Source organism: Bos grunniens, chromosome 20, assembly GCF_055505025.1.
Source record: "Bos grunniens cultivar Pamir isolate PY7600 chromosome 20, Bosgru_T2T1.0, whole genome shotgun sequence".
In the NCBI taxonomy this organism is placed as follows: Eukaryota; Metazoa; Chordata; class Mammalia; order Artiodactyla; family Bovidae; genus Bos; species Bos grunniens.
The window spans coordinates 46,169,565-46,194,408 of record NC_141184.1 but is presented as its reverse complement, the minus strand read 5'-3'; the positions used below and the strand labels follow the sequence as shown (position 1 = coordinate 46,194,408).

At 39.5% G+C, this 24,844-nt stretch overlaps 1 pseudogene; it reads left to right on the top strand.

Annotated features, from left to right (window-relative positions):
* The first annotated feature begins 21,822 nt into the window (after positions 1-21,822).
* LOC147350338 (large ribosomal subunit protein uL22 pseudogene) lies at positions 21,823-22,420 on the top strand (annotated as a pseudogene).
* Positions 22,421-24,844: the final 2,424 nt, after the last annotated feature.

Here is a 24,844-nt window from a genome sequence, read left to right as displayed (position 1 = left end):
AAAATTCTTCAAGAGATGGGAATACCAGACCACCTGAGCCACCTCTTGAGAAACCTATATGCAGGTCAGGAAACAACAGTTAGAACTGGACATGGAACAACAGACTGGTTCCAAATAGGAAAAGGAGTACGTCAAGGCTGTATATTGTCACCCTGCTTATTTAACTTCTATGCAGAGTACATCATGAGAAACGCTGGGCTGGAAGAAGCACAAGCTGGAATCAAGATTTCCAGGAGAAATATCAATAACCTCAGATATGCAGATGACACCACCCTTATGGCAGAAAGTGAAGAGGAACTAAAAAGTCTCTTGATGAAAGTGAAAGTGGAGAGTGAAAAAGTTGGCTTAAAGCTCAACATTCAGAAAACGAAGATCATAGCATCTGGTCCCATCACTTCATGGGAAATAGATGGGGAAACAGTGTCAGACTTTATTTATTTTGGGCTCCCAAATCACTGCAGAGGGTGATTGCAGCCATGAAATTCAAAGATGCTTACTCCTGGGAAGGAAAGTTATGACCAACCTAGATAGCATATTGAAAAGCAGAGACATTACTTTGCCAACAAAGGTCCATCTAGTCAAGGCTATGGTTTTTCCAGTAGTCGTGTATGGATGTGAGAGTTGGACTGTGAAGAAAGCTGAGCGCCAAAGAATTGATGCTTTGGAACTGTGGTGTTGGAGAAGACTCTTGAGAGTCCCTTGGACTGCAAGGAGATCCAACCAGTCCATTCTGAAGGAGATCAGCCCTGGGATTTCTTTGGAAGGAATGATGCTAAAGCTGAAACTCCAGTACTTTGGCCACCTCATGCGAAGAGTTGACTCATTGGAAAAGACTCTGATGCTGGGAGGGATTGGGGGCAGGAGGAGAAGGGAACAACAGAGGATGAGATGGCTGGAAGGCATCACTGACTCGATGGACGTGAGTCTGAGTGAACTCTGGGAGATGGTGATGGACAGAGAGGCCTGGCCTGCTGTGATTCATGGGGTCGCAAAGAGTTGGACACGACTGAGCGACTGAACTGAAGTGAACTGAATGGGTACAGAAATAAGACATGCACACACACACACACACACACACATACTGCCTATAAAAGACTAATTTTTTATCTAAAGACACATACAGACTGACAGTGAGGGCATGGAAAAAGATATTCTGTGGAAACAGAAACAAAAAGAAAGCTGGGGTAGCAATATTATACCAGAAAAATAGACTTTAAAACAAATAATATAGTAAGAAACAAAGAGAGACACTACATAATGATAAATGGATCAATTAAACAAGAAGATATAATAATTTAAAATATGTATGCACCCAACATAGGAGCACCTAAGTACATAAAGCAAATTTTAATAGACATTGTAGAAGAAATTGATAGCAACAAAATAATAGTGGGGGACTTCAATATCCCATTCACATCAGTGCATGGGTCATTGAGACAGAAGAACAATGAGGAAACACTGGCCTTAAATGACACATTAGACTAGATGAACTTGATAGATAGATAGGACGTTCCATCACAAAGCAGCAGAAACCGCATCCTTTTCAAGTGCCCATGGAGCATGCTCTAGAATAGATTGCATGCTAGGACACCAAATAGGCAGTAAATTCAAGATTGAAATAACATTAGTCATCTTTTCTGACCACAGTGCTATGAGACTAGACATTAACTATAAGAAAAATACTGTAAAAACACAACTTGGAGGCTGAATAATACGCTACTAAATAACCAATGAGTCACTGAAGAAATTAAAGAAGAAATTAAAAAAAATACCCGGAGACAAATGAAAATGAAAACACAATGATCCCAAATCTATGGGATGCAGCAGAAGCAATTTTAAGGGGGAAGTTTAAGGCAATATAACCCTACCTTAAGAAACAGCAAAAATCTCAAATAAACAACCTAACCTTGCTCCTAAAGTAACTAGAGAAAGCACAAAGAGCAAATTAAGTAGAAGGAAAGAAATCACAAAAATGAGAGCAGAAATAAATCACATAGAGACTGAAAACACGATAGAAAAGATCAATTTAAAAGAGCTAGTTTTTTGAAAAGAGAAACAAAATTGATGATCCTTTAGGGCTTTCCTGATAGCTCAGTTGGTAAAAAGAATCTGCCTGCAATGCAGTTGACCCTGGTTTGATTCCTGGGTTGGGAAGATCCCCTGGAGAAGGGATAGGCTACCCACTCCAGTATTTTTGGGCTTCCCTTGTGGCTCAGCTGGTAAAGAATCTGCCTGCAGTGTGGGAGACCTGGGTTCAATCCCTGGGTGGGAAAGATCCCCTGGATAAGGCAAAGGTGACCTACTCCATTATTCTGGCTTGGAGAATTCCATGGAATGCATAGTCCATGGAATTTATTCCTGTGATTTACAGAAATAAATAGCATAGAGACTAAAAACACAATAGAAAAGATCAATGTAAAAGAGCTAGTTTTCTGAAAAGATAAACAAAATTGATGATCCTTTAACCAGGCTCATCAAGAAAAAAGAGAGCCCAAATCAGTAAAATCAGAAATGAAAAAGAAGTTACAACTGACACCAGAGAGATATGAAGGACTTTGCATGCTAAGTTGCTTCAGTTGTCTCCCATTCTTTGTGACCTTATGGATTGTAGACTGCCAGGCTCCTCTGTCCATGGGATTCTCCAGGCAAGAATGCTGGAGTGGTTTACCGTTTCCTCCTCCAGGGGATCTTTCTGACCCAGGAATCAAACCCACATTTCTTGTCTCCTGCATTGGCAGGCAGGTTCTCTACTACTAATGCCACCTGGGAAGCCAATAAAAGGCCATGAGGTATTATTAATGAACAATTTTTTTGCCAATAAAAAGGACAACCTAGAAGAAATGGGCAAATTTCTAGAAATGTACAATCTCCCAAGACTGAATCAGGAAAAAATATAAATTATGAACAAATCAATTACCAGTAATTAAAGAAACTACCAACAGACAAAAGTCCAGAACTATATGGCTTCACAGGTGAATTCTAACAAACATTTAGAGAAAAATCAACATCTGTATTTCTCAAATTATTCCAGAATATTGCAGAGGAAGGAATGCATCCAAGCACATTCTTTGGGGCCAGCATTAACTTGATGGCAAAACCAGACAAAGATAGCACAAAAGGGGGATATTATAGATCAGTGTCACTGGTGAACATAGATGCAAAGATCCTCTGCAAAATAGTAGCAAATCATATCCAACAATGCCTTAAAAATATCATACAACCTGATCAAGTGGAACTTATCACAGGAATGCAAGGATGGTTCGGTATCCACAAATCAATCAACATGACACACCACAATAACAAATGGAAGGATGAAAATCATGTGACCCTCTTAATAGATGCTGGAAAAGTGATTGACATAGTTCAACATCCATTTATGATAAACACTCTCAACAAAGTGAGTACAGAGGGAATATACCTCCATATAATACAGGCCATATATGACAGACCCATAGCTAATACCCTACTCGGTGGTGAAAAGCTGAAAGCACTTCCTCTAAGAACAGGAATAAAACAAGGATGCTTACTCTTGTCACTTTTATTCAACGTAGTAAATGGAAGTTCTAGCCAAGCAATCAGACAAGAAAAGGAAATAAAAGGAATCAGTTTGAAAGGAAGAAGTAAAACTGTTGCTGTCTGCAGATACTATACATAAAAAATGCTAAATATGCCACCAAAAAGTACTAGAACTCATCGATTCATTCAGTAAAGTTTCAGGTTATAAAATTAATATATAGGAATCTTATGTTTCTATACACTAACAGCAAAGTAACACAGAAATTAAGAAAACCACCCTATTCATAATCACATGAAAACAAATAAAACATCTGGGAATAAATCTAACTAAGGAGATAAAAGACTTGTACTTGGAAAACTATAAAGCACTGATGAAAGAAATTAAGGATGATACAAATAGGTGGAAAGATACACCATGCTCATGGATTCGAACAGCAATATTGTGGAAATGACTGTACTGCCCAAGGCAATCTGTATGTTTGGTGCAGTCCCTTTCAAATTACCAATGGCTTTTTTCATGGAACTAGAAGAAATAATTCTAAAATTTGTATGGAAACACAAAATATCCTGAATAGCCTAAATGATTTTAAGAAAGAAGAACAAAACAGGACATATCACACTCCCTTATTTGAAATTATACTACAAAGCTACAGTAATCAAAATAGTATGTTACCGGCACAAAAACAGACACACAGATCAATGGAACTGAATAGAGAGCTCATAAACGAACACACACTTCCATGGACAATTAACCTGTTACAAAGGAGGTTAGAATATATAATGGAGGAAAGATAGCTTCTTCAATAAATGGTATTGTGAAGACTGTGCAGCTACATGCAAAGGAATCAAACTAGATTACTTTCTCATACCACATAAATTTAAAAAAAATTAAAGACTTAAATGTAAGACTTGAAACTGTAACACATCTGAAAGAAAACAGAGGCAGTAGGCTCTTTGACACTGGTCTTAGCAATAATTTTTTGGATGTGACTCTTCAAGCAAGGAAACAAAAGCAAAAAAAACCCAATGGGACCTCATGAAACTCTAAAGCTTTCGTAAAATGAAGGAAGTTATCAACAAAATGGAAAAGCTGCCTACTGAATGTGAGAAGATATTGCATTGGAAACCATACATCTGACTAAGGGTTAGTATCCAAAACATATAAAGAACACGTACAACTCAACATCAGGAAAGCAATCTGATTGAAAAATAGCGAGAGGACCTGAATAGACATTTTTCTGAAGAAAACATACAGATTGCCAATAGGCATCTGAAAAGATTGGTTTAACATCAATAATCATCAGGCAAATGCAAATCAGTATTACAGTGAAGTATCACCTCATGCCTGTCAGAATGACTGCTATCAAAAAACAAGAAATAAGAAGTATTTGTAAGGATGTCAAGAAAAGGGAACTCTTACGCACTGTTGGTGGGAATGTAAATTGGTACAGCCACTATGGAAAGCAGTATGGAAATTCCTCAAAAAAAGTGAAAATAGAACTACCATATGATCCAGCAGTTCCACTTCTGCGTATCCAAAGAAAACAAAAATACTAACTGGAAAAGGTATGCACACCTCTATGTTTATTGCAACATTATTTACAATAGCCAAGATATGGAAACAGCCTAAGTGCCCATCAGTAGATGGATGGATAAAGAAGATGTGGGGTGTGTGTATATATATGTGTGTGTGTGTGTGTGTATTTGTTGCTGTTCAGTCACTAAGTTGTGTCTGACCCTTTGCAACCCCATGGACTGTAGCACACCAGGCTCCTCTGTCTTCCACTATCTCCTAGAGTTTGTTCAAATTCATGTCTATTGAGTCAGTGATGCTATCTAACTGTCTCATCCACTACTGCCCCCTTCTCCTTTTGCCTTTAATCTTTCCCACCATGGGTCTTTTCCAGTGAGTCAGATCTTTGTATAAGGTGGCCAAAGTATTGGAGCTTCAGCTTCAGCATCAGTCCTTCCAGTGAATATTCTGAGTTGATTTCCTTTAGGATTGACTGGTTTGACCTTCCTGCAGTCCAAGGGCCTCTAAAGAGCCTTCTTCTCTAGCACCACAATTCGTAAGGTATATATGTAATATATACATACAAATAATAATATATAATTTTATTATTATGTAATACATACATACATACATATATATACACACACACACACACACACACAAATAGCTAACTCATTGGAAAGGACCCTGATGCTGAGAAAGATTGAAGGCAGAAGGAGAAGAGGGCAACAGAGGATGAGATGGTTGGATGGCATTGTTGATTCAATGGACATGAACTTGGGCTAACTCTGGGAGATAGTGAGGGACAGGGAAGCCTGGCATGCTGCAGTTCATGGGGCCAAAGAGTAGGACACGGCTTAGCAAATGAACAGCAACAACATATATATATATATATATATATGTATATGAAAGGTGTATTATGGATACATACATATACACACACAATGGAATATTGCTCACTCATATTGCTCAACATCACTAATCATCAGGCAGATGCAAATCAATATTACAATGAAGTTTCAACTCATGCCTGTCAGAATGGCTGTTATTAAAAAGACAACAAATAAGTATTTGTAAGGATGTTGAGAAAAGGGAACTCTTATGTACTGTTGGTGGGAATGTAAAGAATAAAATCTTGCTATTTGTGACAATATGGATGAACATAGATGATATTATACTAGAAGTGAAATAAGACAGAGAAAGACAAATACTGTTTGATCACACTTATATTTGGAATCTAAAAACCAAAACAAATAAACAAACATAACAAAACAGAACCAGTCATACCTACAGAGAAGCAAATGGATTGTTGCTAGAGAATAGAAGGGAAGGAGAAGGAGAGAAATAGTTGAGAGGGATTAAGAGGTCCAATGGAGAAGGCAATGGCACCCCACTCCAGTACTCTTGCCTGGAAAATCCCATGGATGGAGGAGCCTGGTGGGCTGCAGTCCATGGGGTCACTAAGAGTCGGACATGACTGAGCGACTTCACTTTCACTTTTCAGTTTCATGCATTGGAGAAGGAAATGGCAACCCACTCCAGTGTTCTTGCCTAGAGAATCCCAGGGACGGGGGAGCCTGGTGGGCTGCCATCTATGGGGTCACACAGAGTCGGACACGACTGAAGCGACTTAGCAGCAGCAGCAAGAGGTCCAAACTTTCAGTTTCAGAGTAAATGAAATGTATAGTGTGTACATTCATACAGGTGTGAAATGTACAGTGTGGGAAATACAGTCGATAATTATGTAGTATCTTTGTACAGTGACAGATGACAACTAGACATGTTGATAATTTTGAAATATATATAAATATCAGATTTCTGTGTTATATACCATAAACTAACATAGTATTGAAGATCAGTTATACTTCAAAAAATACACAAACACGTGAATGAACTCATAAAAAAAAAGACCAGATTTGTGGCTATCAGAGATGGGGGTGGAGGGAAGGGAATTAAATGAAGATAGTCAAAAGGTACAAACTTCCAGTTATAAGTAAGTACTAGGGATGTAATGTACTTGATAAAAATAATTAACACTGCTGTACCTTATAAATGAAAATTATTAAGAGAGTAAACCCTGAGTTCTCATCACAAGGAAAAAATATTTTCTGTTTCTTCAGTGTTTCTGTATGAGTTGATGGATGTTCACTAAACCTATTGTGATAATCATTTCATGATGTATATAAGTCAAATCATTATGTTGTACATTTTAAACTTATATAGTGCTTACGTCAGTTATATCTCAATAAAGCTGGAAAAGCAAAACAAAACTTTAGCTCATGTAGTCCATAGCAGAGTCAGCACAAAATCTGAATCCTTGTGGTGAGCTGTTGTCATTGAGAAACTAAAGTCTGGGAACTAAAGAGCCTCTTGATGAAGGCGAAAGAGGATAGTGAAAAGCTGTCTTAAAACTCAACATTCAAAAAATGAAGATCATGGCATCTGGTCCTATCACTTCATGGCAAATAGATGGGGAAACAACGGAAACAGTGACAGACTTTATTTTCTTGGGCTCCAGAATCACTGTAGTTGGTGAATGTAGCCATGAAATTAAAGGATGCTTGCTCCTTGGAAGAAAAGCTATAGCAAACCTAGACAGTGTATTAAAAAGCAGAGACGTTACTTTGCTGACAAAAGTCTGTCTAGTCAAAACTATGGTTTTTCCAATAGTTATGTATGAATTTTAGAGTTGGACCATAAAGAAAGCTGAGCACTGAGGAACTGATGTGTTTGAAATGTGGTGTTGGAGAAGACTCTTGAGAGTCCCTTGGACTGCAAGGAGATCCAACCAGTCAATCTGAAAGGAAATCAATCCTGAATATTCATTGGAGGGACTGATGCCGAGGCTGAAGCTCCAATGCTTTGGCCACCTGATGCAAAGAGCTGACTCATTGGAAAAGACCCTGATGCTGGGAAAGATTGAAGGCAGGAGGAGAAGGGGATGACAGAGGATGAGATGGTTCTATGGCATCATCGACTCAATGGACATGAGTTTGACCAAGCTCCAGGAGATGGTAAAGGACGGGGAAGCCTGGTGTGCTGAAGTTCACGGGTTCGCAAAGAGTCGGACACAACTGAGGAACCGAACAACAAATGTGTCTTAATGCTTATCTCTTATATGACACTTACTTAAGCAAGAGCCTTATATTGTTATATTTAAGGAGTCCTTGGTAACTAAGCAATTTAGTCCCTCCTTTCTTCAAATTTACTGCATGTATCTGCTTAGACATTGTATAAAAACATTTTATTTAGGGAGTTAGCAAAAAATTATCTTCAGGCTGGAGGGTTCTGTGTGTGAATGTGTATAAAATTTCTTTACAGAGACTTTGAGTTTGTAAAACTGTTTTGCTTCTGACTATTTTTGCCTTCCCTCACTACCTGCTGCTCTAGATGATTTGAGAATAAGCTGGCTCTAGTCTGAGGGATGGTAATACAGACAACAGCTGAAGGAAGTTCTGTATATACTATGGGAGTTTATGGTTTTCTATAAATTTCAGAGTGTCTGAAAGAAGAGCTAGCTTTTTATTTCAGGTACAATAATGGCAATATATTTTGTAACATCTCATTTTACTGCTTTTCACCAACGGGTTTCCTAATAGCGTGGTTGATATTTATTTTCCTTTATCCTAAGTAAAGTAAATGAACGAAAAGTCAAGCAGAAGGCCTGAAATGTCTTCTCCATTCACCAAGAGTTGATGAGCATTTTCTTCTGTAGATTTCAGAGAACTAAGAGTTGGACTTCAACCAGGTTCTCTGCTACTGCTGCAGCACGGAGGCATTCGTGTATGCTGTTTTTAAAAAATCACTGCTTAGAAAGCAATGGGTGTTGATAGGCCCTAGCATGACCTCGGAGAATGCCACCTGAAGTTGGTGGTGGCTTCTGTGGGCTTGTCTTGTCTTCAATATTGGGGTTTCACTTTATCTTAGTCTTTGGTCTGCCAGAAAAGTACCATAGACTGGGTGACTTAAACAACAGATACTTATTTCTCACAGTTCTGAAGGCTGGAAGTCCAAAATCAATGTATCAGCATATTTGATTTTGGTAAAGATCCTTTTCCTGGATTGCAGATAGCTATCTTCTTGTTGTACTCTCATATGATATAGAAAGAAAGAGGGTTCTGGTCTCTTCTTCTCTTTCAGTTCAGTTCAGTCACTGAGTTGTGTCCGACTCTTTGCAACCCCATGAATTGCAGCATGCCAGGCCTCCCTGTCCATCACCAACTCCTGGAGTTCACTCAGACTCACGTCCATCAAGTCAGTGATGCCATCCAGCCATCTCATCCTCTGTCATCCCCTTCTCCTCCTGCCCCCAATCCCTCCCAGCATCAGAGTCTTTTCCAATGAGTCAACTCTTCACATGAGGTGGCCAAAGTACTGGAGTTTCAGCTTTAGCATCATTCCCTCCAAAGAAATCCCAGGGCTGATCTCCTTCAGAATGGACTGGTTAGATCTCCTTGCAACTTGCAAGAGTCCAAGGGACTCTCAAGAGTCTTCTCCAACACCACAGTTCAAAAGCATCAATTCTTCGGCCCTCAGCTTTCTTCACAGTCCAACTCTCACATCCATACATGACCACAGGAAAAACCATAGCCTTGACTAGACAGACCTTTGTTGGCAAAGTAATGTTTCTGCTTTTGAATATGCTATCTAGGTTGGTCATAACTTTCCTTCCAAGGAGTAAGCATCTTTTAATTTCATGGCTGCAGTCACCATCTGCAGTGATTTTGGAGCCCCCCAAAATAAAGTCTGACACTGTTTCCATTGTTTCCCCATCTATTTCCCATGAAGTGGTGGGACCGGATGCCATGATCTTTGTTTTCTGAATGTTGAGCTTTAAGCCAACCTTTTCACTGTCCTCTTTCACTTTCATCAAGAAGCTTTTTAGAGTACTAATCCCATCACAGGGGCTCTATCCTCATGACTTCATATAAATTTAATTACCCCAAAGACCCCACCTCCAAATACCATCACACTGGGGATTGGGACTTCAGCATATGGATTTTAGGGTTAAGCACACATTTAGTCCAAGCACACCTTTTGCCTTGAGTTGCATGTGGAGTCTTCCAGTGGCTTCACTGGATATAAAGCATAAGAACTGAATAAGATATCACTTGTGCTCCTTATTATTTGTCCTGAAGAGTAAAGAGTCTTGTGAATTTCAGTTCTTATGAATTTGCACTCAAGGGAAAGTTAAATAATTATGATTAAAATCTGACATCCAGAGAGGCCTATGTTAAACATTTCTCATATTTATTGGGGATACCCTGAAAAGCACATTGGCAGGAATAGTTTTTTAAAAATTATGTCAGGCTGGAAGGATTTCACCATTTACTTTTTGATATAAGCAGGTTTTATCTGGCACTTTTACCAACAACTTGACCTACATTTCATGTGGTACAACAAAAAATTTCAGTGAAAAATAGAAGCCAAGAATGCTGGATTTAAAACTAGAAATATTCAAGAGAAGGGGGTGTTTATAGGTACTTCTTTCTGTTTACCATCTTAAAATGGATGTAGTACCAATGAAGGTTCTAGGATTTTATTTCAGCCCACATTTAAAATGTTCTGAATAAACGCATGTGGTTTACTTTCACAGTGTTTACAGAGCACAGTTAAACAGCATTCAGTATCTAGGGTTAACCTCAAAATAGTATGTGTATTACTGGAGTAGAATGTAATCTGAGCAGGACTGGACAGTGGGTCCTTTTCTTCTGTGCCTTTTTATTCAGTCAGTTCCATTAACTCTGCTGAAACCTCGCTCTTTCGTTCAGTGGTAGCTGCTTGTAGTAAATGATATTTATTATCCCTTATCTTTCTGTTTTGGGTGGAGGACAGATATTATCAGATACTTTGAAAGCTTTTTAGGAAAATGAGGAAGAAGGAGATTTCTTTTCCTTCTAATAATGCAACAGTTTAAGGATGTAGGCTGTATTCCTTAGGCCAATGATCAGGTATGCTTAAGTGGAGGGAGATAGTGATATTGTTGACCCATGGTCTGTTGCTTATCTCAGGCCTGGGGAAATAAACCCAGGGCTAAGGGCCTGGAGTAATGTTTCTCCAGTGTTTCCTCAGAGTAGGAAGCAATTGTATGTTGCCTGGTCCTGTATACTCTGTATTATCTCTCTTATCTATGTATTTACCTCTCTGTATGCTAATATATGCTATGTTAAGGTTCTCTAGGGAATATCCTATTGATTCTGTTTTTGGAGAACCCTAATGCAGCATATAAGATATAAACAAAATTCCTGAATCTTAAACCCTCATCCTTGTCATATTCATTGGTTTATTTTTATTCCTATTCTGAAAAGGTTAAGTATGGGACAGTGAAGAAGACACAGTTGATTGTGATTTTAGGAATTCTTTGAATGTTTATTGGAAATATATCCAGTTGAAACAACCTAAAAGTTCAACATTAGCATATTGGTTAATAAAGATTATCAATATAATATTTAACTGTACAATGAACATAATTAAAAATGCATTGTAAATAGATATTTACTGATATAGAATTATCTTCATAATATATGACTAAAGTTAAAAAGTCACTTCAGGGACTTCCCTGGTGGCTCAGTGGATAAGAATTCGCCTTGCAATGCAAGGGACATGGGTTCGATCCCTAGTCTGGGAATCTTCCACAAGCCATGGAGCAGTTAAGCACGTGCGCCACAACTGCTAGGTCCACGTGCTGCAGCTGTTGAAGCCCATGTGCCTGGAATCCTGTGCTCTGCAACAAGAGAAGCCACTGCAGTGAGAAGACTGTGCACTGCAAAATGAAGAGTAGCCGCCACTCACCACAACTAGAGAAAGTCTGTGAGCTGCAGTGCGATCCAGCGCAACCAAAAATTAAAAAAAAATGCCACTTAAAACACATGTAATGCTCATAATGAGATAAACATTTATGTATTAGAAGTTCTATAATAACATTATTCTATAGAAATATAGCATAAGCCACAAAAACAAACCACATATGTCATTTACAATTTTATAGTAACTACATTAAAACAAGTAGGAATAAGTGAAATTAAATTTAATAATGTATATTTAAGCAGATATAGCTAAAAATGAAAAGTAAAAGTGTTAGTCACTCAGTTGTGTCTGACTTTTTGCCACCCCATGGAGTGTAGCCTGCCAGGGTCCTCTGTTCATGAAATTCTCCAGGCAAGAATATTAGAGTGGATAGTTGTTCCCTTCTCCAGGGGATCTTCCTGACCCAGGGATCAAACCTGGGTCTCCCACATTGCAGGCAGATTCTTTATCATTTGAGCCACTAGAGAAGCCCAAATATAGCCAAGATATTACTAAATATTAATATAAGTAACAAATTCTTGATATTTTATGTTTGTATACTATTTTTGAAATACAGTGAGTATTTTTATCATTTTTTATCATATTTTATCATTAAAGCATATTTAATTTCAGACTAGATCTTTTTCACCTGCTAAATTGTCTCATGTGCTTATGGCTACCATATTGAATAATGCAGAGCAAGAAAGGTGTGCACCAAAATATTAATAGGGTTATCTATAGATAGTAGAATTATGGATTCATCTTTTTGTTTGCTCATTTTATACAATAAATAAGAGAGATGTCTTTATAATAGACATCTATTGCTTTTATAAGAAGTTAAAACAATCTATGTTTAATTAAAATGTTTCATAGAAAGACTGTAGATCCTGTGATGAAACTCCTATTGGCTCATACCTCTAAGACATCCTCTTGTAGAGGAAGATGTAGTCAGTGTTCAAGACAACTAAAGTTTATAAATGGAGACTCACATCAGTACCGCAGGCAGGCAAAGGACTGTGTGTATGCGTGTGTGTATATGTATGTACACGTGTGTGCATCCAGGTATGCATGGGTATATGCGTGTGCATACATGGATGGAGATGGGGTATGATGGGCTTTCTGTGGACACTGGAAATTCCTGTAGTCATAGACCCATGGTGGCCCTGAGGCATGAGCATCATAGTCTTTCAGTGAGGATTATTAACCTGAAGTTGCAGTCCTTAGTCTCAAGTTAATCTGTTTTTCTTCACCAGAATATCCTCCCATTTCTTAGCCCAGGATGACCTGCTGGACTAAACACAAAATCCGAGCTAGATAGTTCTTGGGTTGCATTGTAGAGGTTAAGCATGAACATTTCAGAGCAGTTAGGGCCAGATTCCCATCAAAAGCAACCTCTTGGGAATTTGGAGTACTCAAATATTAGCCAAGTTAGGGTCTAGTTCAATATTCTTCTGAAATGACACACTGGAATTATTCAGTCAGAGGGAGCTATGGAATGTACCCTGCCACATGATCAGAAAGCCCTGAACTATAAACAATGGAACTATTAGAATGCCAAATGGAGTCATATGGAGATCAGTGACACTTTACATGCTATCATCTTAGTGGCCTCATAACAAACATTGTATTCATTAAAACTTTGCCCTTGGGGTACCTTGGCCTAAGTCAATGATGGTCTAGAATACTAGACTACATCATGTCTAATTCCTTTGACTTTTATTAAAGTTAATCATGATAAACTCATTTGGTCTTAATGTTAGTGTTATAAGTACTTTATCAGACTTCTCTCCACAGTTTATTGTTAATTTTCAGGAGATTCCAAAATGTCCCTGGGATGGAAGTAAAGTAAACATGAACTGGTTCCCCAAAGTTCTGATTTGAGCAGTTTGAGCCAATCTGACAAAAATCTCATGTACCTTTAAGTGTAAAGCACCTGCCAAGCCGCATGCGCACCAGATCACTGGAATTCCTTGGCTTTGTTTTCCTGAGAAGGAGGCTTGGGTAGTGGGGCACTCACTAAACCACTAAATACTTCTTTGCTTTTGTTTTAAAAATAGAAATTCTTACAAAACAAGCCTCATCTCCGGTTTCTAAACCATAAAGTTCTGAAGCAGGGACTTTGAGGAATCCACAGTATTTCTGAATGAAATGTCAGTAAGTCTCATCATCATTTTCAACTCTTGCACTCTCTGCAGAGAACTCTGATGGTCTGTTGGTAAAACCATTCACTTAGTGAAGTGACTGATGTAGAATTAAGGAGAAGGATACAGCACCTCTTCTTTATTTGGGCTTCAAGAATTAATTGGCATTTGCTGGGCTTTCTTTCTTTCTTTCTTTAACTTGATGGAACAGTAGACATGCCACACAAGTGCTCTGTTTCATTTCAGAGAGCAGACTCTGTGAGGAGGAACACAATACCATTCCATCAAGTGGAAAAGTCAGTCTCCCCTCTGTGCAAGTATAGTTACAAACAGCTTATAACCTATCAAGACTAAGACTTGGCAAAGATAATTTATTGAGTCTTGTTTACTAAAGACTCTGGAAATACTTTATATCAATTAGGGTTGGTCAGCTGCTTTAACAAATAGATCTATAAATGTATAATTATTCAAATATAATACGAGTTTATTTCTTGCCCATATACGAGTGCTGGGCAAGGGAGTAGGTGGGCAGTATCCCTCCTAAACATCCCTCCTTCAGGAATTCAGGTTGTTGGAGGCTTTGCCAGCTTCAGCGTGTGGATGCCCCAGGGTGCCTCTGTTAGGGGGAAAGAACAGAGAGGAGGATACATAGGAGAATTTCACAGACCAGAACTGGACACGGCATGTAACATTTCCACTTACTTGTCATAGGCTAGGATTCATTTAAGTGGTCTCACCTAACTGTGAGAGATGCTGGGAAAGGCAGTCCCTGATTGGGCAATCACTTTTAAAATAATCTCTACACTATAGATGGGAGCCTATGAATTTTTGGTGTGTACTTAGCTACCTATATCAAATGCTCTGCTCTTTTCCTTTTAAGAAAACTTATTAAAAAAATTAAAACTCGTGTTTAAAATTTAAAAATAATATGAGAACAGATAATTTCCCCTAGGAATGGCCTTAATGATGATACCTTCACCACTGTCTCCATGAAACCTGTATAGAGGAAACTGAAGAAAAAAGAAACGTGAGGAAAGAAGAAGAGAAATAAAGAGGAGAGGAAAAGAGATGGAGAAAGATGGCAAGGAGGACGGTGAAAACATGATGAGATGATGAGAAAAGTAAAATCCTACTACACTGGGCATGCTTAGGGGTTAAGGAGAATTAACAGATTTTGCATCTCTTTCATTTTCCCTCTCAGGCCATAGGTCAGCTTTATACAAATTTATGTGGGCATAGCTGGGTTCTGGCTCCTTTTCACTGCTGCTGCTGCTGCTGCTAAGTCGCTTCAGTCGTGTCCGACTCTGTGCGACCCCATAGACGGCAGCCCACCAGGCTTCCCTGTCCCTGGGATTCTCTAGGCAAGAACACTGGAGTGGGTTGCCATTTCCTTCTCCAATGCATGAAAGTGAAAAGTGAAAGTGAAGTCGCTGCAGCCTACCAGGCTCCTCCGTCCATGGGATTTTCTAGGCAAAAGTACTGGAGTGGGGTGCCATTGCCTTCTCTGCCATTTCACTGCACATCTATCCTAATTCTGGCTTACTTTTTGCCATGGCACTATTGAAATATAATGCATACCAGCTTGTAAACTACAAAGAATTATCTGATTGTGATTATGATGAGTATTAACATAAGACCTGAAACATTTTTTAAAGGTTGTAGTGCTGGACTAAATAAAAAAAAATTAATCACAATTTATTGATTGTAATTCCATTTTACTAAATAATATATATTGATATATAAAATACATATAGATAAAGGCATAAATGTTCCTTGTATAGCTTGATGGATTTTCACAAAAATAAACATCAAGAAATACAACCCACATTCAGATAATCCTCTTGTGCCTGTTCCTAACCATTAACCCCTCCCTTTCCCCTAGAGATAACTTAAAATTTATAGAAATGGAATTATATAGTATGAAATTTTTTTCTGTGACATTGATTTATATTGTCATGTGTGGCAGCAATGTGTTCATTTTTATTACTGTATGGGATTCCATTGTATGAATATGCAGCAATATATTTACTCTTCAAGGACATTTTGATTGTTTCCAGTTTTCAGCTACTATGAATGACACTTCTATGACACTCTTGTCCATGTCCTTTTGTCTGCATATGTGCACATTTTTCTTCAGTATTTACCTACGAATGAAATTTCTGTGTTATTGAGTAAATATGCATTCTCTTTTAGTGCTGTGCTGTGCTAAGTTGCTTCAGTCCTGTCCAACTCTTTATGACCCTATAGACTGTAGCCCACCCGGCTCCTCTGTCCATGGGATTTTCCAGGCAAGAATACTGGAGTGGGTTGCCATGCCCCCTTCCAGGGGATCTTCCCAACCCAGGGATTGAACCTGTGTCTCTTATGTCTCCTGCATTGGCAGGTGGGTTCTTTACCACTAGCACCACCTGGGAAGCCCCCTCTTTCAGTGGATACAGTTAAACCATTTTAAAAATGACTGGAACAACTCACTTTCTCCGTAGCAGCGTTTTGGAGAGTTCCAGTTCTTCCACATCCTAGTCAGCACTTAGTACTGTTGGTCTTCTTACTTTTAGTCACTCTATAGTGGTTTCAAATTTCCTGATAATTAATGAACATGAGAGACTTTTCATGTGTTTATTAGTTATTGGATATGCAATTAACCTGAATATATTCAATATATTCAAATATATTGAAAAGGCCCTTTTTTCAATCCTTATGGTAGAACAGTGGTGATTTGCCCAGATTTCCACTTACCAAGCCAGGCCACCCATGCCCCCAGATGCTGTGAGTGACAACTGTCAACAGTTCGTGTTGCCCACCTACTCCAGAGAATTGGTCCTTTTCTAAGGGGGCTGTCTTCCCTGGGCAATTCCATATCCTCCAGGCATGTGACTATTAGTCATTCAGCTAGTGGATGAGTAACGCGAGGGAGCAAAAGACTGGCCTCCTTGGCTCAAGAAAGGTCAACCTATTGTGTGGTTTAAGCTTCTGAGTCCTAAGGATTAATCTGTAGCTAGCTTTACCCAAGACTGCGTCTTTGTTTAACTCTTTCTCCTTTACAATTCTGCTTCATTCTCTTCCTATATAGATTTTTTTCTGAAGTGCATGCTCTCAGTAAATCATGTACACTAAAAAACCTCTCTCAGGTTTTGCTTCTAGGGAACCCAACCTAACACCATTGTTCCTAGAAGTGCTTGTAGGCAGCAGACTCCAAGAACGTGATCCCAGGTTGTATCACTTTCTAGCAGTGTAACAGACCATGTCATCATCATTTCTGATAGTCTGTTACCATATGTAATAGAAGTGCACCTGCTAAGGCTTTCATCTGTGGTGAACTGGCATTGATATAGTGAAAGAATATGTATTACTTTGTGCATTATTTCTGACATTTTGAAGGTAGCAGAGGACTGTAAATTGGGTGGCTATTGTTTATTTCCACTGAAAATAGAAAGTCATAGGTTCAGGACTTGCCGTGCACGCTAAGTTGCTTCAGTCATGTCCAATGCTTTGCAAGCCTATGGACTGTAGCTCACCAAGCTCCTCTGTTCACAGGATCCTTTAGGCAAGAATACTGGAGTGGGTTGTCATGCCCTTCACCAGGGGATCTTCCAGACCCAGGGACTGAACCTACATCTCTTACATCTCCTGCATTGGCAGTTGCGTTCTTTACTGTTAGCACCATCAGGGAAGCCCCAGGCTGAGGACAATCAATCACAAATTTAAAGCAAAGTGTGAGAGTTAGAGGGCATCTTAACTGTCAAAGTGACCTCATTTCTTGTTAGTGAAGGAGGGAGAGAGATGATCAGGCACAGGACCTAATTTTTTTAAGCGTGACAGAACTTTGGAAAAGGCTGAATTCTCAGCCTAGCCCAGTGTTCTGTGCTAAAGATAGATCCCTTGTAGAGAAGGAGTGAGACTCTAAGACTTGATACGAAGTTGATGAACTGAAACAACCTGATTCCCTTGTGCTCTCTGATTCCCTTGCACTCTCCAGGTTTACAAAAATGACACCAACTCTCCACTGTAGAAAAATACAGTCTCCTTTTCTTGAAGACTATGAGAAAAGTAGCAATATTATGTTGGTTTTCCTCAGGTTCTGCCCTCAATTTGCTTCATGACTGCCAGTATTAAATTTAATCATGAACCAGATAGGCATGTGCTAGGAAACATAATAAAAGCAGTGATTATATGTTAAAAGGGTGTCAGGACCCAACCATTGATTTCTGACAGGAATTAGCAGAGTGTTCCTTGGAACAAATCCTGGGGATATTGGATCAAGGATGAAGGAGTAATATATGGAGGGGTGTGAAGGGCGATTTTTCAACATGAGGCTGTGGTCCCATGATGTAGAATTTAACATATAAATTCTAATATGTTAGACATCCAGATATCTTAGATACGTCAGAGATAATTGTAGTCAAGTGCTGGATTGGTCTTGGAACATATGGAAAGTTATGGCCCACGTTAAAACTGCCATGGCAGACAGGGGAGGAATAGATAAAAAAGTTCAAAGACTCTAAACTGACAGATTTAAACGTAGTGCAATTGACTAATTTCTTAACAGACACAATCTATCAAATTTTACACAGGAAAAATAACTAATCTGAATAAGCTGATTTCTCATAAAGAAATTGAATTGACAATTAATAATCTTACAAAAGAGAAAGCACCAGACCAGGTGATGTCATTGAAGTCTATCAGTTATCTAGGGAATAAATAATAGTCTTTCAGAAAACCTGGAGCACAGAGAGCATTTTCTAACACCTTCTATGAGGCTGTCATTACCTAATACCCAAACCAAGCAAAGACATTATAAAAAAAGAAAGCTACAGGGACTTCCCTGGTGGTTCAGTGGCTAAGACTTCATACTCCCAATGCAGGGATCCCAGGTTTGATTCCTGGTTGGGGAACTAGATTCCACATGCCACAACCAAGAGCTTGCAAGCCACAACTAAAAGATCCTGCATGCTGCAATTAAGACCTGGAACAGTCAAATAAATAAATATCTAAAAAATAGAAAGATAAAGAAGATAAAGCTACAGACCAATGTCTCTTGTGAATAGAGATGGAAAACCCTCAATACTATATTAGCAGATCAATTCAAGAATTTTATTATTTTTTTTAAATTTATTTTTAACTGGAAAATAATTGCTTTACAATGTTGTGTTGGTTTCTGCCATACAGAAACCATAGTTTGAAGTGTGTGTGAAGTATAGTGTGAAGCAGCTATAAATATATATATATATATATATATATCTCCAGGCTTCCTGGCTGGCTCATTGGTAAAGAATCCACTTGCCAATGCAGGAGACTCAGGTTTGACCTCTGGGTTGGGAAGAGCCCCTGGAGAAGGAAATGGCAACCCACTCCAGTATTCTTGCCTGGGAAATCCCGTGGATAGAGGAATGTGACAGGCTGTAGTCCCTGGGGTCATGAAAGAGTTGGACACAACTTAGTGACTAAACAACAACAATACATATATTCCCTGCATCTTGAGCCTCTCCCTCCCCACTGTCCCACCCCTCTAGGTCATCACAGAGCACTGGGCCGAACTCCTTGTGTTATAGAGCAGCTTCCCTCTATATCACCGTGACCAAGTGAGACTTATTATAGGTATGCAAGGCTGGTTCAGCATTTCACAATCAATCCATAAATTAATCACTTTAGCAGGCTACAGAAGAAAAATTATATGGTCATATCAGTAGATGCAGAAAAATCATTTGGCTAAAAATCCAATAGCCATTCATGATAAAAACTCTTAGCAGACTAGAAATAGAGGGATATTTCCTCAACTTGATAAAGAACATCTACAAAAACCTACAGCTAATAGTTAGTGATGATAAACTATATACTTTTTTCTTAAAATTGGGAACAAAGCAGGGATATCTCCCCTCTCACTCCTACTCAGTGTTGTATTGGAAGTCCTGGCTAATATAGTAAGACAAATAAATAATTAACAGACAAACAAACGAATAACTAATTTACATATTGGGAGGGCAGAAGTAAAACTATCTTTCTTCACAGATGATAGGATAGTCTGTGCAGAAAATTCCAAAGAACTGGTTACAAATACTCTTGGAACTAGCAAGTGATTAAAACAAGATCATAGACTACAAGGTTAATATACAAGAATCAATTGCTTTCCTATGTATCAACAATGGACAGTTGAAATTTGAAAATAAAACCATAACACCATTTATAGTATAACAAAAATTTAATGCTTAGGTATAAATCTATATATATACAAGACCTATTGGAGGAAAGCTATAAAACTCTGATAAAAGAAATCAAAGAAGATCTCAATAAATGTAGAGATATTCTACATCCATTGATAGGAAGACTCAGTATTGTTGCTGCTGCTGCTAAGTCGATTCAGTCGTGTCCAACTCTGTGCGACCCCATAGACAGCAGCCCACCAGGCTCCCTCATCCCTGGGATTCTCCGGGCAAGAACACTGGAGTGGGTTGCCATTTCCTTCTCCAATGCATGAAAGTGAAAAGTGAAAGGGAAGTCACTCAGTCGTGTCCGACTCTTAGCAACCCCATGGACTGCAGCCTACCAGGCTCCTCTGTCCATGGGATTTTCCAGGCAAGAGTACTGGAGTGGGGTGCCATTGCCTTCTCCTCAGTATTGTTAGTTCTTCTAAACTTGATTTATAGATTCAACACATTCTCAATCAAGATCTCAGCAATTTATTTTGTGGATATTGAAAAACTGATTATAAGGTTTTTGTGGACAGGCAAGAGACTAAGAATAACCAGTACAATATTGAGGAAGAACAAAGTTTCAAGGCTGACACTGCTGCTGCTGCTGCTACTAAGTCGCTCCAGTCATGTCTGACTCTGTGCGTCCGCATAGACAGCAGCCCACCAGGCTTCCCTGTCCCTGGGATTCTCCAGGCAAGAACACTGGAGTAGGTTGCCATTTCCTTCTCCAATGCATGAAAGTGAAAAGTGAAAGTGAAGTCGCTCAGTTGTGTCCGACTCTTTGTGACCCCATCGGCTGTAGCCCATCAGGCTCCTCCATCCATGGGATTTTCCAGGCAAGAGTACTGGAGTGGGGTGCCTGACTGAAAAACATGATAAAGCTATAATAATTAAGACAGGGTGGTATTACCAAGAAGAATAGACAAATAGATCAATGGAACAGAATAGAGAGCCAAGGAATATAGTCACCTGATCTTTGATGAAGGATCAAAGGCAATTTGAAGGATAAAATACAGTTTTTTCAACAAATGGTGCTGGCACAACTGGACATACACATGCAAAAAAACTCTAGGCATAGTCATTTCATCTTTCACAGAAATCAACTCAAAATGGGTTACAGGTCTAAATTAAAATGTTAAACTGCAAAACTTCTGGAGGATAATATAGGAAAAAATCTAGGTGACCTTGGATTTAATGCTATTTTTTTACATGTGTAACCAAAAGCATGGTACATGAGAGAAAAAAATAGTTGGACTACACTAAAACAAAAGGCTTCTGTATCAAAGAGATTGTAAAGAGAGTGAAAAGACAAGACTGTGAGAAAATATTTTAAAAACACATCTCTGATAAAAGACTTGTATCCAATATATATGCATGTATGTTCAGTTGTGTTTGACTCTTTGAGACCCCATTGACTGTAGCCCACCAGGCTCCTCTGTCCGTGGAATTTCCCAGCAAGAATACTGGAATGGGTTGCCATTTCCTTTTCCATGGGATCTTCCCAAGCCAGGAACTGAACCTGTGCTTCCTGTGTCTCCTGCATTACAGGTGGATTCTTTACCACTGAACCACCAGGGAAGCCCATCCAAAATACAAGAAGAACATTTAAAATGCAACAATAAGAAAACAAAAACAGCTCAATTTAAAAATGGGCCTAAGCTTTTCTGGTAACCGGCCTGAGGTGACCCCTAAAAATGGTGCGCTATTCACTCGACTCAGAAAACCCCACAAAATCATGCAAATCAAGAGGTTCAAATCTTTGTGTTCACTTTAAGAACACTCGTGAAACTGCCCAGGCCATAAAGGGTATGCATATCCGAAAAGCCACCAAGTATTTGAAGGATGTCACTTTAAAGAAGCAGTGTGTGCCATTCGGTCATTACAACGGTGGAGTTGGGAGGTGTGCACAGGCCAAACAGCGGGGCTGGACGCAGGGTCGGTGACCCAATAAGAGTGCTGAATTGTTACTACATGTGCTCAAAAATGCAGAGAGTCATGCTGAGCTTAAGGGCTTACATGTAGATTCTCTGGTCATTGAGCACATCCAGGTGAACAAAGCCCCCAGGATGCGGCGCAGGACTTACAGAGTTCACGGTTGGATCAACCCCTACATGAGCTCTCCTTGCCACATTGAGATGATCCTTACTGAAAAAGAACGGATTGTTCCTAAACCAGAAGAGGAGGGTGCACAGAAGAAAAAGACATCCCGGAAGAAACTGAAGAAACAAAAACTTATGGCCCGGGAATAAATGCTGCAAAAAATAAATGCAAATAAAAGTTAAAAAAAAAAAAAAAGAGCCTAAGATTTGAAAGATCTCTCACCAGAGTCAATATACAGATAAGCATATGAAAAAAACGCTCAACATCATATGTCACTAAATTTTTGCAAATTAAACAGAGATACCACCACATTACTAGTTATCTATTAAAATAGTGAGAATCCAAAACACTGACAACACCAAATACTGGCAAGGATGTGTGGAACGGCAGAAACTCTTGCTCCTTGTTGATGAGAGTGAAAAATGGTACAACCTTTATGGAAGACAGTTTGACAGCTTTTTATAAAGCTAAACATAGTCTTGGCATATGATCCAGTTATTGCACTTTGAAATACTTACAAATGAGTTGAAAACTTATGCCCACACAAAAACCTGCACATCTTTATTCATAATTTCTCAAAGCTGAGCCACCAAGATGTCCTTGACTGTAGCCCACCAGGCCCCTCTGTCCATGGAGTTCTCCAGGCGAGAATACTGGAGTAGGTTGCCCTTCCCTTCTCCAGGGTCAGTAGGTGTATAGATGGACAAGCTGTGGTACAAGATACCTATGCAGTGATAAAGAGGAATATGCTATCAAACTATGAAAAGACATAAACGCAACTTAGATGAGTATGGCTAAGTGAAAGAAGGGAGTGTGAAAAGGCTTCACACTGTATGGTTCCAATGGCATGCCATCTTGAAAAAGGTAAAACTATGGAGACGGCAATGGCAACCCACTCCAGTACTCGCCTGGAAAATCCCATGGGCAGGTCGCTGGGAATTGGACACCACTGAGTGACTTCACTTTCACTTTTCACTTTCATGCATTGGAGAAGAAAATGGCAACCCACTTCAGTGTTCTTGCCTGGAGAATCCCAGGGATGGGGGAGCCTGGTGGGCTGCCGTCTATGGGGTCTCACAGAGTTGGACACGACTGAAGTGACTTAGCAGCAGCAGCAGCATGGAGATAATAAACAGATCAGTGGTTGCCAGGAGTTTAGCTTTGGGGTTGTGTAGGTAAAGTATTAATATAAAGGACTTTTTTAGGTGGTGAAACTGTTTTCTATAATACTGTAGTGATGAATGCATGACACTGCGAGCTTGTCCAATCTGTGGAACGTTATAGCACAAAGAGTGAAACAGTGTACACAATAAAAAAATCATTTAGGACTTTGGAAGATCCCAGCTGTAATACAGAATGTAACAAACCAATCTAATTGCTTTGCAAATATATGAAACAGTCTCACCAAAGTGGGGGGAGGAGGTGGTGAAGCGGTTACTTTACTAATTTTGGAAATGAGTGTAGTTGGCCAAAAGAATTATACTAGGCTGCTTACTCTAGTTGATAAAATTATTTCTCACAAGGATTAGTTAGTTCTGTTGCTCAGTTGTGTCTGACTTTTTGCGACCCCATGACTGCAGCATGCCAACTTCCCTGTGCAGCCCCAACTCCTGGAGCTTACTCAAACTCATGTCCATTGAGTCAGTGATGCCAACCAACCATCTCATCCTCTGTCATCCCCTTCTTCTCCTCCCCTCAATCTTTCCCAGCATCAGGGTCTTTTCAGATGACTCAGCTGTTTGCATCAGGTGGCCAAAGTATTGGAGTTTCAGCTTCAGCATCAGTCCTTCCAATGAATATTCAGGACTGATTTCCTTTAGGATTGACAGCTTTGATTTCCTTATAGTCCAAGGGACTCATAAGAGTCTTCTCCAACACCACAGTTCAAAAGCATCAATTCTTTGGTGCTCAGCTTTCTTTATAGTCCAACTCTCACATCCATACATGTCTACTGGAAAAACTACAGCTTTGACTACATGGACCTTTGTCGTCAAAGTAATGTCTCTGCTTTTTAATATGCTGTCTAGGTTGGTCATAGCTTTTCTTCCAAGGAGCAAGTGTCTTTTAATTTCATGGCTGCAATCACCATCTGCAATCACCATCTCGGAGAAGGCAATGGCACCCCACTCCAGTACTCTTGCCTGGAAAATCCTATGGATGGAGGAGCCTGGTAGGCTGCAGCCCATGGGGTCGCTAAGAGTCGGACACGACTGAGCAATTTCACTTCCACTTTTCACTTTCATGCATTGGAGAAGGAAATGGCAACCCACTCCAGTGTTCTTGCCTGGAGAGTCCCAGGGATGAGGGAGCCTGGTGGGCTGCCGTCTATGGGGTCGCACAGAGTCAGACACGACTGAAGCAACTTAGCAGCAGCAGCAATCACCATCTGCAGTGATTTTGGAGCACCCCCCCCAAATAAAGTCTCTCACTGTTTCCGTTGTTTCCCCATCTATTTGCCGTGAAGTGATGGGACCAGATGCCATGATCTTAGTTTTCTGAATATTGAGTTTTAAGCCAAGTTTTCACTCTCCTCTTTCACTTTCATCAAGAGGCTCTTTAGCTCTTCTTCACTTTCTGTCATAAGCGTGGTGCCATCTGCA